Source organism: Bos taurus, unplaced genomic scaffold, assembly GCF_002263795.3.
Source record: "Bos taurus isolate L1 Dominette 01449 registration number 42190680 breed Hereford unplaced genomic scaffold, ARS-UCD2.0 Leftover_ScbfJmS_1336, whole genome shotgun sequence".
Classification (NCBI taxonomy): Eukaryota; Metazoa; Chordata; class Mammalia; order Artiodactyla; family Bovidae; genus Bos; species Bos taurus.
In genome coordinates this window covers 240,380-253,887 of record NW_020190439.1, presented here as the reverse complement: position 1 = coordinate 253,887, position 13,508 = coordinate 240,380, and the positions used below count along the sequence as shown (strand labels likewise).

The following is a 13,508-nucleotide window of genomic DNA, read 5'->3' as shown; positions in this document are numbered from 1 at the left end:
CCTGCATTAGCAGGCGGCTTCCTTAGCATTGAGCCACATTGGAAATAGATAGATAGATCCTTTTTATATCCAAAGATTCCAGGCTTCATTTCATATAGTTTCCAGTCATGATTTTTCGCTCCTGGCTGTATGCCTTGCCAAAGTTCTCTTCTTTAATCAGCCACCAAGAATGGGTGAACCAATCCCTTGTAATAAGTATTGCTTCTTTTATTGAATTTCTGTGCACAAAAGTAATTCATGTTATTAGAGATTATTTCTAACACAAGAAGCACTTTTGTTAATTACATTTCTTTATTTTTGATTATAATTTTTACAACTGATGGACCAATGTTGTCACATGAGTATTAAGTAAGCACCATAATTTATGTTAGGCGTCACTCTTCCTGTTGTACAGTTTTGTGGGTTTTGACAAATGCATCATGCCATGTGTCCACCATTGTAATGTTGTATAGATAGTTTTAGGACCCTAAAGACCCCTGGGCTGCACTTATTCTTCCCTCTCTCTCCTCCCCTTCCACCAAACTCTTCCACCAAACTTCTGGCAATCCCTGATCTTTTCAACACCTGTAGAGCTTTGCCTTTTCCAGAATGTCATAGAGGTGAAAGCATCCTTTTTTATTCAGTATTTTGAGAATGACTTCTCTCACTTAGTAATAGCTCTTTAAACCTTCTCCATTTCTTTCAAGGCTCAGTTACTCATTCCTTTACTTACCAAATAATAATCTATTGTATGAATGCATCACAGTTTATTCACTTACTGAAGGACAACTTGATTACTTCTAATTTTTGGCAATTATGAATAAAGTTGCTCTGAACATCTGTGTGGAAGCTTTCATGTTTTCAGTGCATTTGGATAATTAACTAGGAGTGTGATTGCTGTATTACATGATAGGTAGCCTATATTTAGCTTCATAAGAAGCCCATAAAGTGCTTGTACCATTTTACATTCCAATAACAGTTAATAAATTGAGTTCCTGTTGCTCTGTATCTTCACCAATATTTGGGACTTTCTGTTTATTGGAGTTTAGCCACTCTGATAATTGGCATAGTGGTATCTGCTTTTAAAAGAAATGAATTTATCATTCGTTCTTCCTTTACTTTAGACCTTATTTTTGTATTTATTATTGTAGCTATGGTGTAGTACCTGAAAACTTTAATCCTAGAACCTGGTTTCTTAGGTTCAAATTCTAACTCTACCTTTTACTCCTTGGTGACATTAGGTTAGCTGTTTAACATGTGCTTCAGTAACTTTATGGGTTTCCACAGTAAAGAGCTCAGATGCTAAAGAATCCACCTGCAGTGTACAAGACCTGGGTTTGTACCCTGGATCTGGGAGATCCCCTGTAGAATGGAATGGCAACCCACTCCAGTGTTCATTGGTGAATCCAGTATACAGAGGTTTTAGTCCATGGGGTCAACAAAGAGTTGGACAGCAATAAGTGACTTTCACTTTTTTCAGTAGCCTTAATAATAAGATATACCTCACAGAGTTGTTACAGTAATTAGGCTTAGATTATTCTGGAACATATAAATAGCAATGAGTATCTGGCCTGTACTAAACTCTTTTATTATTTAATTGTATAAAATAACTTCATTTTTTGTCAAGAGGAAGCCATTTAGAATGTAAATAATTCCAAATATAGACAGAATATTGGTAATTATATTAATTTTAATTGTAAGGAAAACTCTCACATAATGATAACATTCCTCCATTGCTGCAGTATTACCATATACAGCTATCACTACACTATTTAAATTGTAATTCAGTAACTTCACAATTGTAGGTCCCCCACTACTTTGTAATTTTGTTTGATCATGGCTTTGACTTGATGAAACTGAGTTCAATATAATAAATGAAGTTGCAAGTTCAAGGTTTTGATCCTGTATTTAGTGTTAAATTCTAGCAATCAGAATCCAACAACACATTATAAAGATCATACACCATGACCAAGTGGGCTTTATCCCAGGGATGCAAGGATTCTTCACTATCTGCAAATCAATCAATGTAATACACCACATTAACAAATTGAAAAATAAAAGCCATATGATTATTTCAGTAGATGCAGAGAAAGCCTTTGAAAAAATTCAACACCCATTTATGATAAAAGCTCTCCAGAAAGCAGGAATAGAAGGAACATACCTCAACATAATAAAAGCTATATATGACAAACCCACAGCAAACATCCTCAATGGTGAAAAATTGAAAGCCTTTCCCCTAAGGTCAGGAAAAAGACAAGGTTGCCCACTCTCACCATTACTATTCAACATAGTTTTGGAAGTTTTGGCCACAGCAATCAGAGCAGAAAAAGAAATAAAAGGAATCCAAATTGGAAAAGAAGAAGTAAAACTCTCACTATTTGCAGATGACATGATCCTCTACATAGGAAACCCTAAAGACTCCACCAGAAAATTACTAGAGCTAATCAATGAATATAGTAAAGTTGCAGGATATAAAATCAACACACAGAAATCCCTTGCATTCCTATGCACTAATAATGAGAAAATAGAGAAATTAAGGAAACAATTCCATTCACTATTGCAATGAAAAGAATAAAATACTTAGGAATATATCTACCTAAAGAAACTAAAGACCTATATATAGAAAACTATAAAACACTGATGAAAGAAAGCAAAGAGGAAACTAGTAGATGGAGAAATATATCATGCTCATGGATCGGAAGAATCAATATAGTGAAAATGAGTATACTACCCAAAGCAATCTATAGATTCAATGCAATCCCTATCAAGCTACCAACAGTATTTTTCACAGAGCTAGAACAAATAATTTCACAATTTGTATGGAAATACAAAAAAACCTCGAATAGCCAAAGCAATCTTGAGAAAGAAGAATGGAACTGGAGGAATCAACCTGCCTGACTTCAGGCTCTACAACAAAGCCACAGTCATCAAGACAGTATGGTACTGGCACAAAGACAGAAATATAGATCAATGGAACAAAATAGAAAGCCCAGAGATAAACCCACACACCTATGGACACCTTATCTTTGACAAAGGAGGCAAGAATATACACTGGAGAAAAGACAGTCTCTTTAACAAGTGGTGCTGGGAAAACTGGTCAACCACTTGTAAAAGAATGAAACTGGAACACTTTCTAACACCATACACAAAAAAATAAACTCAAAATGGATTAAAGATCTAAACATAAGACCAGAAACTATAAAAATCTTAGAGGAGAACATAAGCAAAATGCTCTCTGACATACATCACAACAGGATCCTCTATGACCCACCTCTCAGAATATTGGAAATGAAAGCAAAAATAAATGGGATCTAATTAAATTTAAAGCTTCTGCACAACAAAAGAAACTATAAGCAAGGTGAAAAGACAGCCTTCAGAATGGGAGAAAACAATAGCAAATGAAGCAACTGACAAACAACTAATCTCAAAAATATACAAGCAACTCCTGCAGCTCAATTCCAGAAAAATAAACGACCCAATCAAAAAATGGGCCAAAGAACTAAATAGACAGTTCTGCAAAGAAGACATACAGATGGCTAACAAACACATGAAAAGATGCTCAACATCACTCATTATTAGAGAAATGCAAAGCAAAACCACAATGAGGTACCATTTCACGCCAGTCAGAATGGCTGTGATCCAAAAGTCTACAAGCAGTCAATGCTGGAGAGGGTGTGGAGAAAAGGGAACCTTCTTACACTGTTGGTGGGAATGCAAACTAGTACAGCCACTATGGAGAACAGTGTGGAGATACCTTAAAAAACTGGAAATAGAATTGCCATACGACCCAGCAATCCCATTGCTGGGCATACACACTGAGGAAACCAGAATTGAAAGAAGACACGTGTACCCCAATGTACGTTGCAGCACTGTTTATAATAGCCAAGACATGGAAGCAACCTAGATGTCCATCAGCAGATGAATGGATAAGAAAGCTGTGGTATATATACACAATGAAGTATTACTCAGCCATTAAAAAGAATATATTTGAATCAGTTCTAATGAGATGGATGAAACTGGAGCCTATTATACAGAGTGAAGTAAGCCAGAAAGAAAAACACCAATACAGTGTACTAAAGCCTATATATGGAATTTAGAAACATGGTAATGACAACCCTGTATGCAAGACAGCAAAAGAGACACTGATGTATAGAACAGTGTTTTGGACTCTGTGGGAGAGGGAGGGGGGGTTGATTTGGGAGAATGGCATTAAAACATATACAATATCATATAAGAAACGAATCGCCAGTCCAGGTTCGATTTAGGATACAGGAAGCTTGGGGCTAGTGCACTGGGATGACCCAGAGGGATGGGATGGGGAGGGAGGTGGGAGGGGGGTTCAGGATGGGGAACACGTGTACACCCGTGGCAGATGCATGTTTATGTATGGCAAAACCAATACAATATTGTAGTAAAAAATAAATAAACAGGTTGTTTAAAAAAATTAAAAATAGCAATCAGTAAGGCAGAAAAACAATGAGAAGATGGTTCCCAAGATGCTAATGAAATAATATTCTCATAAAAAAGTAAAGTATATATTTTAAAATGCATACAAAATGTTGAATATGTATGAAACCGAATGTTAACAGTAGTTTTAATGCAGTAGATGTGTCAGTGATTTAATTTGGGGTTTTTTGTTTCTATTTTCCAAAAATGTTGTGCAATAAATTCACAATACTATTGTAATATGAAATGAGAAATATAAAAATAGTTTTGTAAAGATCGGACCCTTTATTGATCTTTTGTAAAATCAATGCATGATACAGGATGCTTGGGGCCGGTGCACTGGGATGACCCAGAGGGATGGTATGGGGAGGAGGAGGGGAGGGGGGCTCAGGATGGGGAACACGTGTACACCCATGGCAGATTCATGTTGATGTATGGCAAAGCCAATACAATATTGTAAAATAATTGTTCTCCAATTAAATTAAAATATAAAAAAAAGCAATTCAATAAAATGAATTCTTAAAATTTCCACTCTCTCTGGAAGATGCCATAGCTAAGCATCTTAATTTCAATATATAAATAGATTGTTACTGGTACCCTGATTCACCTACGACAACTGAATAGCCTGTGGCCTGACCCTAAGAGGGCACAAAGTTCAGAGACTTAATTATTACAAACAGTATGTCTTCTGTTTTAATTTTCTAATGGAGAGTAACTCTAAGACCCTTATGCAGGGAACTGACTTATGTTTCATGGCCTTGAAAAATGTTGCCACCTCAGTTAAATTAAGGGTCTACAGCTTTGACCATTTTGGGAGAACTGTCAGTAGTTATATGTCGTAAATGTGGCCAGTTTCATATGAGCATTGTTAAGACATTACAGGACTTCCTCAGTGGTCCAATGGTTAGGACTCTGAACTTTCACTGCCCAGGCCCACGATTCGATCCTTGGTCAAGCAACTAAGACCCTGCAAGCCACAAGGTGTGGCAAAAATAAAAATAAAAATAAAAAAATAACCCCACCTCCCTTCTGAAACATTGTTAAACCTCAGAACTAAGTTGTGCTTGTCACAGACATCATATTTAGGAGTTTTTCTATCACATCAAAATTTTCATTTACACTACCAAATTTTAGAGCTAATGAATTTTGTACTATATACATATTTACTACATATATAGGTTTACTATATATAAGTATCATAAATGCTTAACTTTTTCATAGAATTTGTCCTGTGAATTTTCAGCCTTATCATGACACTAAGTAATGCCGTGTGTCTTCAATAATGTTATTTTTGGTTGTGGAATGTGGGGCATAATTTTTCTCCCACATTCAAGAGATAACCCCTTATAAACTCTCCGTTCCTAAAATGTTTTAATGAACGGAGGATATTTTTCAATTCCTATGCAATTAGATTTTATAGAATAGTTATTATATTTTTCATATTGATATTTTATAAATCTGGGGAATTTCCAACTATTCTGAGGAATACCATTGGAAAAAACAAACAAAAAAAATCAAATAATAATTCCCTGTACTACTTTGGGTTCTTATCTTGGCAGTGAAAAGCACATTTCTAAGAAAAGCTAATTTCAACAACAGTAATATCTTTAAGGTAAATATTTCCCTTATACTTGCCTATCATACAACCATACAAAAACTAGATAGATTAAAAAAAAAGTCAGAATTTTTTATCTGATTGGTCAGAGCCAAAGGACCAGTGATTCTTTTTTAATATTAAACTAATATATAAATAGAGTGAAACATACTTTTGTAGTTTGTAAGTCAACGCCATCTCATAAATGATATTATATTTATCACATTAAATTTTATTTTTTATGATATACTTTCCAGTTTATTTATTTATTCTTTAAATTTGTTTACTTTAATTGGAGGCTAATTAACTTTCCAATATTGTAGTGATTTTGTCATACATTGACATGAATCAGCCATAGGTTTACATGTGTTCCCCATCCTGAACCCCCCTCCACTTCCCTCCCCATCCCACCCCTCTGGGTCATCCCAGTGCACCAGCCCTGAACACCCTGTCTCATGCATAGACCTGGACTGGTGGTCTATTTCACATACGATAACATACATGTTGCAATGCTGTTCTCTCAGATCATCCCACTCTCACCTTCTCCCACAGAGTCCAAAAGACTGTTCTATACATCTGTGTCTCTTTTGCTGTCTTGCATATAGGGTTATCATTACCATCTTTCTAAATTCCATATGTATGCATTAGTATACTGTATTGGTGTTTTTCATTCTGGCTGACTTCACTCTGTATAATAGGCTCCAGTTTCATCCACCTCATTAGGATTGATTCAAATGTATTCTTTTTAATGGCTGAGTAATATTCCACTGTGTACATGTACCACTGCTTTTTTATCCACTCGTCTGCTGATGGACATCTGGTTTGCTTCAATGTCCTGGCTATTATAAACAGTGCTGCGATGAACATTGGGGTACACATGTCTCTTTCAATTCTGATTTTCTTGATGTGTATGCCCAGCAGTGGGATTGCTGGGTCATATGGCAATTCTATTTCCAGTTTTTTAAGGAATCTCCCCGCTGCTCTCCATAGTGGTATACTAGTTTGTATTCCCACCAACAGTCTAAGAGGGTTCCTTTTTCTCCACACCCTCTCCAGCATTTATTGTCTGTAGATTTCTGGATAGCAGCCACTCTGACCAGCATGAGATGGTACTTCATTGTGGTTTTGATTTGCATTTCTCTGATAATGAGTGATGTTGAGCATCCTTTCATGTGTTTGTTAGTCATCTGTGTGTCTTCTTTGGAGAACTGTTTAGTTCTTTGGCCGATTTTTTGATTGGGTCATTTATTTTTCTGGAATTGAGCTGCAGGAGTTGCTTGTATATTTTTGAGATTAATTGTCAGTTGCTTTGTTTGCTATTATTTTCTCCCATTCTAAAGGCTGTCTTTCCACTTTGCTTATAGGTTCCTTCATTGTACAAAAGCTTTTAAGTTTAATTAGGTCCCATTTGTTTATTTTTGCTTTTATTTCCATTAGTCTGGGAGGTGGGTCATAGAGGATCCTGCTATGATTTATGTTGGAGAGTGTTTTGCCTGTGTTTTCCTCTAGTTTCTGGTCTTACGTTTAGATCTTTAATCCATTTTGAGTTTATTTTTGTGTATGGTGTTAGAAAGTGTTCTAGTTTCATCCTTTTACAAGTGGTTGACCAGTTTTCCCAGCACCACTTGTTAAAAAGAGATTGTCTTTTCTCCATTGTATATTCTTGCCTCTTTTGTCAAAGTTAAGGTTTCCATATGTGCGTGGATTTATCTCTGGACTTTCTATTTTGTTCCATTGATCTATATTTCTGTTAAAATTTCAAACCCTTTTTTCAAACAATATTGAAAACAGATTAAGAAAAATTACCAACACCTTTTTGGATATTTTCTTTTTTTAAAAGATAGCGAATGGTGGTTTATTTTTTTTTTAATAAGTTGTGTACAATTTAGAAATACTTTCCATATGCACTATTCTTGGACATTTTCTTACAATGGTAAATATTCAGAGCACTTCACGATATTCCACAATGACATTTTAAGTTTATTTTCCATTCTATTCTGATCTATTGTGTATATCTGTTTTTGTGCACATTAAGGAAAATGTCAAAGCGGTTTAGTAGTACATTTTCATTACAAAAGGTAAGCTTCCATAAAGGAACGACTGTGAAAAAGATCAAACAGTGTCAATTTTCTGTTTTATTGCCCTCTAAAGCAACCTGTGGACTTAAATAATTACAATTTTGACCTCTATTGCAAATGATCAATCAGCAGAGACATATTAAAAACTCTTAATATGACTGACAAAAGAAGATATAATTGGGCAACAAAATGGCCAGAGATTGATCTTAGTTTTTAAAATCTTTATTTGCTCAATGACAGATATAAGTCTTGGGGATGAACTCGGCAGGCAGAGAAGATGTCTAAAGCAAAGGCACCCCTGTGTGGATGTGCCTGCCAGGAACAGTGAGGAAGTCAAGGAAGTGGACATAAACTGAGGTGTTAGGTGGTGAATTTGGAGAAGTCAACAAGAACACGGATGGCCTAACCTGAATTACTGTGTGTGTGTGTGTGTTTAGATCTGTTTAATCAGAAAGGGGTTAGGAAAAGTAGCAAGGTATATATCTGTGTGTGATCTTATTCTTCCCTACTAACAGTGCTAAGGAGAAGGCAATGGCAACCCACTCCGGTACTCTTGCCTGGGAAATCCCATGGACGGAGGAGCCTGGTAGGCTATACAGTCCATGGGGTCGCGAAGGATCGGACATGACTGAGTGACTTCACTTTCACTTTTCACTTTCATGCACTGTAGAAGAAAATGGCAACCCACTTCAATATTGTTGGCTGGAGAATCCCAGGGACGGCAGCCTGGTGGGCTGCCATCTATGGGGTCGCACAGAGTTGGGCACGACTGACATGACATAGCAACAGCAGCTTAGCAGCAGTAGCTTAGCAGCAGTAACAGTGCTAAATTCTTTATCTGATTCTTGGAGTTGCCTGAGAGCTCAGTTGGTAAAGAAACCACCAGCAATGCAGGAGACCCCAGTTGCATTCCTGAGTTGGGAAGATCTGCTGGAGAAGGGATAGGCTACCCACCCCTGTATTCTTTGACTTCCCTTATGGCTCATTTGGTAAAAAATCTGCCTGCAATGTGGGAAACGTGGGTTCAATCCCTGGGTTGGGAACATCCCCTGGTGAAGGGAAAGGCTACACACTCCAGTATTCTGGCCTAGAGAATTCCATGGTCTGTATAGTCCATAGGGTGACAAAGAGTCTGACATCAATGAGCCACTTTCACTTTCACTTTTGATTTCATTAAAGAACTCTCTGTGTTAGAAATTTTATTTCTCTTTTACATGTGAAGATATGGTCTTCAGATTCTTTTTTTTCTGCTTCCTAAACACCTCCTCTTACTACCTGCCAAAACAGTCTTTCTAGGATCCCAGGGAGGCCAATGAGAAGTGCTAAAGAATGCCTTCAAGGCAGCATGGTGCAGATAGGGTGTGGAAATTGGTCCCAGATTTATCTGGGTTTGAATCCCAGTGTCGCTGCTAGTTAGCTAAATTGACACTTATTCACAGAGCTATACAAATAGTTCAGATAATCATTGGTTTCATTGTCTATGAAATGAGTGTAATAATTTCATGTATGTAAAGATGGGCTTCTCAGATGGTACAGAGGTAAAGAATCTGCCTTTCAATGTAGAAGCAAGAGACTCAAGTTCAGCCCCTGGACTGGGAAGATCCCCTGGAGAAGGAAATAACTGCCCACTCCAGTATTCTTGCCTGGAGAAATCCATGGACAGAAGAGCCTTGTGGGCTACACTCCATGGGACCGCAAAGAGGTGGACCCTACGGGCACACACACAATTAAAAAGGGAGCTAGCCTAGAATCACCAGATGTAGGTAATATCAGTTCCTTTCTTCTCCCTACCTTTAATTAGAGATAATGGGGATTGGGGAAATGGATGGAGAAAAAGAGCATGTGTGGGACTGCTCTGTGAGGCAAAGCCCCCTTGCTGGAGGAGAGTTGAGGTGTGTGGTCTGATCCTTTTTATGGTTTGTGGTTCACGGACTTAAAAGAACTAATGCAAGGGGAGATTTGATTCAGAATTGGTGGAGGTGGAGGTGGGGTGGGTGGTCTGAAGGTTGAACTAGCAGATGTGAAATGGGAAGTGAAAGAAAGTGAGGGATTAATCATGATTATCAGCTTTTTGTCAAGAAAACACTATAAGGAGTCGATGGGACGCTGAAGTGAGGCAGATTGCAGGAGAAAAAGATCCCTTCTCTTGAGTTGCTGGCACACTTGAATATGACTCACAAGTTCCAGGCAGAAGATTTGGGAGCCCCAACACATTGGCATTTAAATAGGAAACCAAAATGCATTAATTGCTTATACAACAAGATGAAGTCATTTTCATTTCCTATTTACTTACTTTGTGATACTGTAAGAATTTCTAAGGGTGTTATTCATTTCAAAATTTTTCATTTCAACAAAAACAATAATATTCTAAGAGACATATTCATGAAGAATAGTATTATCAGAATGAGAGGAAAGTAAAAATAAAACAAGAAATTATTTGAGTAATATTTTGTAAATTTTATGCAAGCAAACTTTCTCTAAATGCCTTGGACTATTAACTTTTTCTCTTCTCATTTTCTTTGCCCTTATAAGTATAAGATGAACCTTGACGGGATTGAGTTTGCTGTTTAGGTGCAACGATGTGTCTGACTCTTTGCGACCCCATGGACTGTAGCCCACCAGGCCTCTCTGTTCATGGGATATTCCAGGCAAGAATACTGGGGTGGGTTGTCTTTTCCTTCTCCAGGGGATCTTCCCAACCCAGGGATCAAAATCACATCCCCTGAATTGGCAGGTGGTTTCTTTACCTCTGAGTCACCAGGGAAACCCTGAGAATGAGTTCAATGAGTAGTTCATTGGAATTGGAAGTCACAGGAAAAACATACAAAGAGAAAATAAAACTCATAGGTATGTAAACCATTGTCTCTAGATTATTTCACTTGTTAGTCAATGCATTGTAATTATAAGCTATATAAATAAAGTAATTTAGATTCAAAGATATTTTAGAGTCTTGTCTTAGTTTACTAGGACTGCCATCACAAAATACCACAGACCCGGTTGTTTAAAAGACCGAACACTCTTCTCTCATGTTCTGGAGGCTGGGATTTAAGGTCGAGTTGGATTTTCTTGAGCAGTCCATCCTTCACTTTGAGATGACTGCCTTCTCCTTGGGTTCTCTCATGGTTTTCTCTCTGTGTAGATACAGAATTAAGACTGCAACAGAAAAGTGTCGGATGATAATATTAAGTTCAGAACACTCTCATGGCTATTAAACAATAAAACTGGGATTTTCCTTCTCCCAGACTCCACAGTGCAAGCTGTGCACGTGTAGTGTTTGACATCAGAGTGAGGCCTGAGACTAGAGATAGAGGTAGGAGCATATAGTGGGAAGGGAGCAGGGGTCACTTGAACAGTCTTATGTAATGGAGATATATAAATGCTGATACTGAAATTATTGCTTACTTTGCTTTGAGTCAAATTACCTGTAGGCCATTTAAAAGTCTGTTTATTTTTTGAACTAATATTTAACTTTTATTGAAGTATAGTTGATTTGCAATGTTGTATTCATTTCAGGTATACAGCAAAGTGATTCAGTTTCATATGTATTTATATATCTTCATACGTATCTGTGGGCTTCCTTGGGCTTTCCTTCTGAAGTAAAGAATCTGCCTGCCAATGCAGGAGATAAGGATTCAAGTCCTGGGTGGGGAAGGTGCCCTGGAGAAAGAAATGGTAACCACTGGTAACCACTTGTTTGGTCTCTCTCTCTATGAGTCTGCTTCTTTTTTGTTACATTCACTAGTTTGTTGTGTTACTGATATTCCACACATAAGGGATATCATTCAGTATCTGTCTTTCTCTGATTTATTTCACTGAGCATAATACCTTCCAAATCTATCCATGTTGCTACAAATGGCATATTTTAATTCTTATGAATGAGTAGTATTCTATTTGGAGAAGGCAGTGGCACCCCACTCCAGTACTCTTGCCTGGAGAATCCCATGGACAGAGGAGCCTGGTAGGCTGCAGTCCATGGGGTCACTAGGAGTCGGACACGACTGAGCGACTTCACTTTCACTTTTCACTTTCATTCATTGGAAAAGGAAATGGCAACCCACTCCAGTGTTCTTGCCTGGAGAATCCCAGGGATGGTGGAGCCTGGTGGGCTGCCGTCTATGGAGTCGCACAGAGTCGGACACGACTGAAGCGACTTAGCAGCAGCAGCAGCAGTATTCTATTGTATGTCTGTGAATATATATATATATATATATATATATATATATATATATACACACACACCCATATGTGAATATATACACACACACACATAACATCTTCTTTATCCATTCATTGGCTGCTGGATACTTAGGTTACTTTCATATCTTGGCAACTGTGAATAATACTGCTTTGAACAGTGGGCTTCATGTACGTTTTTGAACTAGTGGTTTTGGTTTTCTTCAAATATATACTCAGGAGTAGAACTGCTAGATCATATGGTAGCTCTATTTTTATTTTGTTGACGAAGCTTTATACTGTTTTCTGTAGTGTCTGTTGCAATTTACATACCCACCAACAGTGTGGGAGGATTCACTTTTCTCAGTATCCTCACCAACATTTGTTTTTTGTATACTTCATTGTTTGTTTTTTTAATCTGCATTTCCCTGATGATTAATGATGCTGAGCATCCTTTCATGTGTTGCTATTATTTTTAAACTGATATGTACAGGTATAAATCTTAACACCTATGCAATTTCTTTTATGTTTCACCCACTTAGATGTGAGTCTAGGCCCTTTCCTTTAACAAGAGTTGATACAGAGTAATGAGGGCTTACTTATCACTGACAGATGTCCTGGAAATAACACTGTGTAATGTCCACAGTTAAGCCTGAAAAGGCCATGAGCCACTCAGGTCAACCTCCTGCTGGAGCCATCCACCACCCACAATGAGCTCTGTGGTTCTGCCTTCTAGGAGGAAGCCCAGGCCTCGTGGGGAGGCTTCCTGAAGCTCTGCCAGCAAGCCCAGCTTCAGCTGCAGACGTGGTAGGGACGTCACCTCCAGTGGAGTCCAGCTCCTAGTGTTAGTATCAACCCCAACTGGTGAGTCTTCTCTCCTGAGACCCCAACATCCTAGAGCAGAAATAGCCATCCCCAGTGCACCCTGTCTGAATTCCTCACCTTGGGACCAAAGTGGGTGTCACGTGCCATGACATGGGGCTTAGTTTATAAAAATATTTTATATTAAAAGCATCGAGAATAACACAGTTGTGGAAAATTCACAGGTTACAACAGAATGTATATTAAAATCTCTTTCCTTCCTTCCGTATTCTATAGCCTTCTAGATGCTGTCTCTGGAAGTGCTGTTATTTTTTCCAGACTTATTAATGGAACTATCAGATAGTGCTGACACTCTGACGTACATGTTTCTAAGAGTTGTACCTACATTTACTCATTTGCTCTTCGTTCACCATGAG

At 37.8% G+C, this 13,508-nt stretch overlaps 1 long non-coding RNA gene across 2 annotated transcripts in view; it reads left to right on the top strand.

Moving 5' to 3' along the window:
* The window catches only part of LOC132344738 (uncharacterized), a 46,492-nt gene that overhangs the window by 13,330 nt on the left and 19,654 nt on the right, over positions 1-13,508 (top strand). Inside the window, exon 2 of one of the 2 annotated variants that reach the window (XR_009493684.1) lies at positions 13,007-13,134. The exons of the other annotated variant lie outside the window; for it this stretch is intronic. This is a non-coding gene — a long non-coding RNA (uncharacterized lncRNA). The remainder of the gene's footprint in view (positions 1-13,006; positions 13,135-13,508) is intronic. 2 annotated transcript variants of the gene reach the window in all.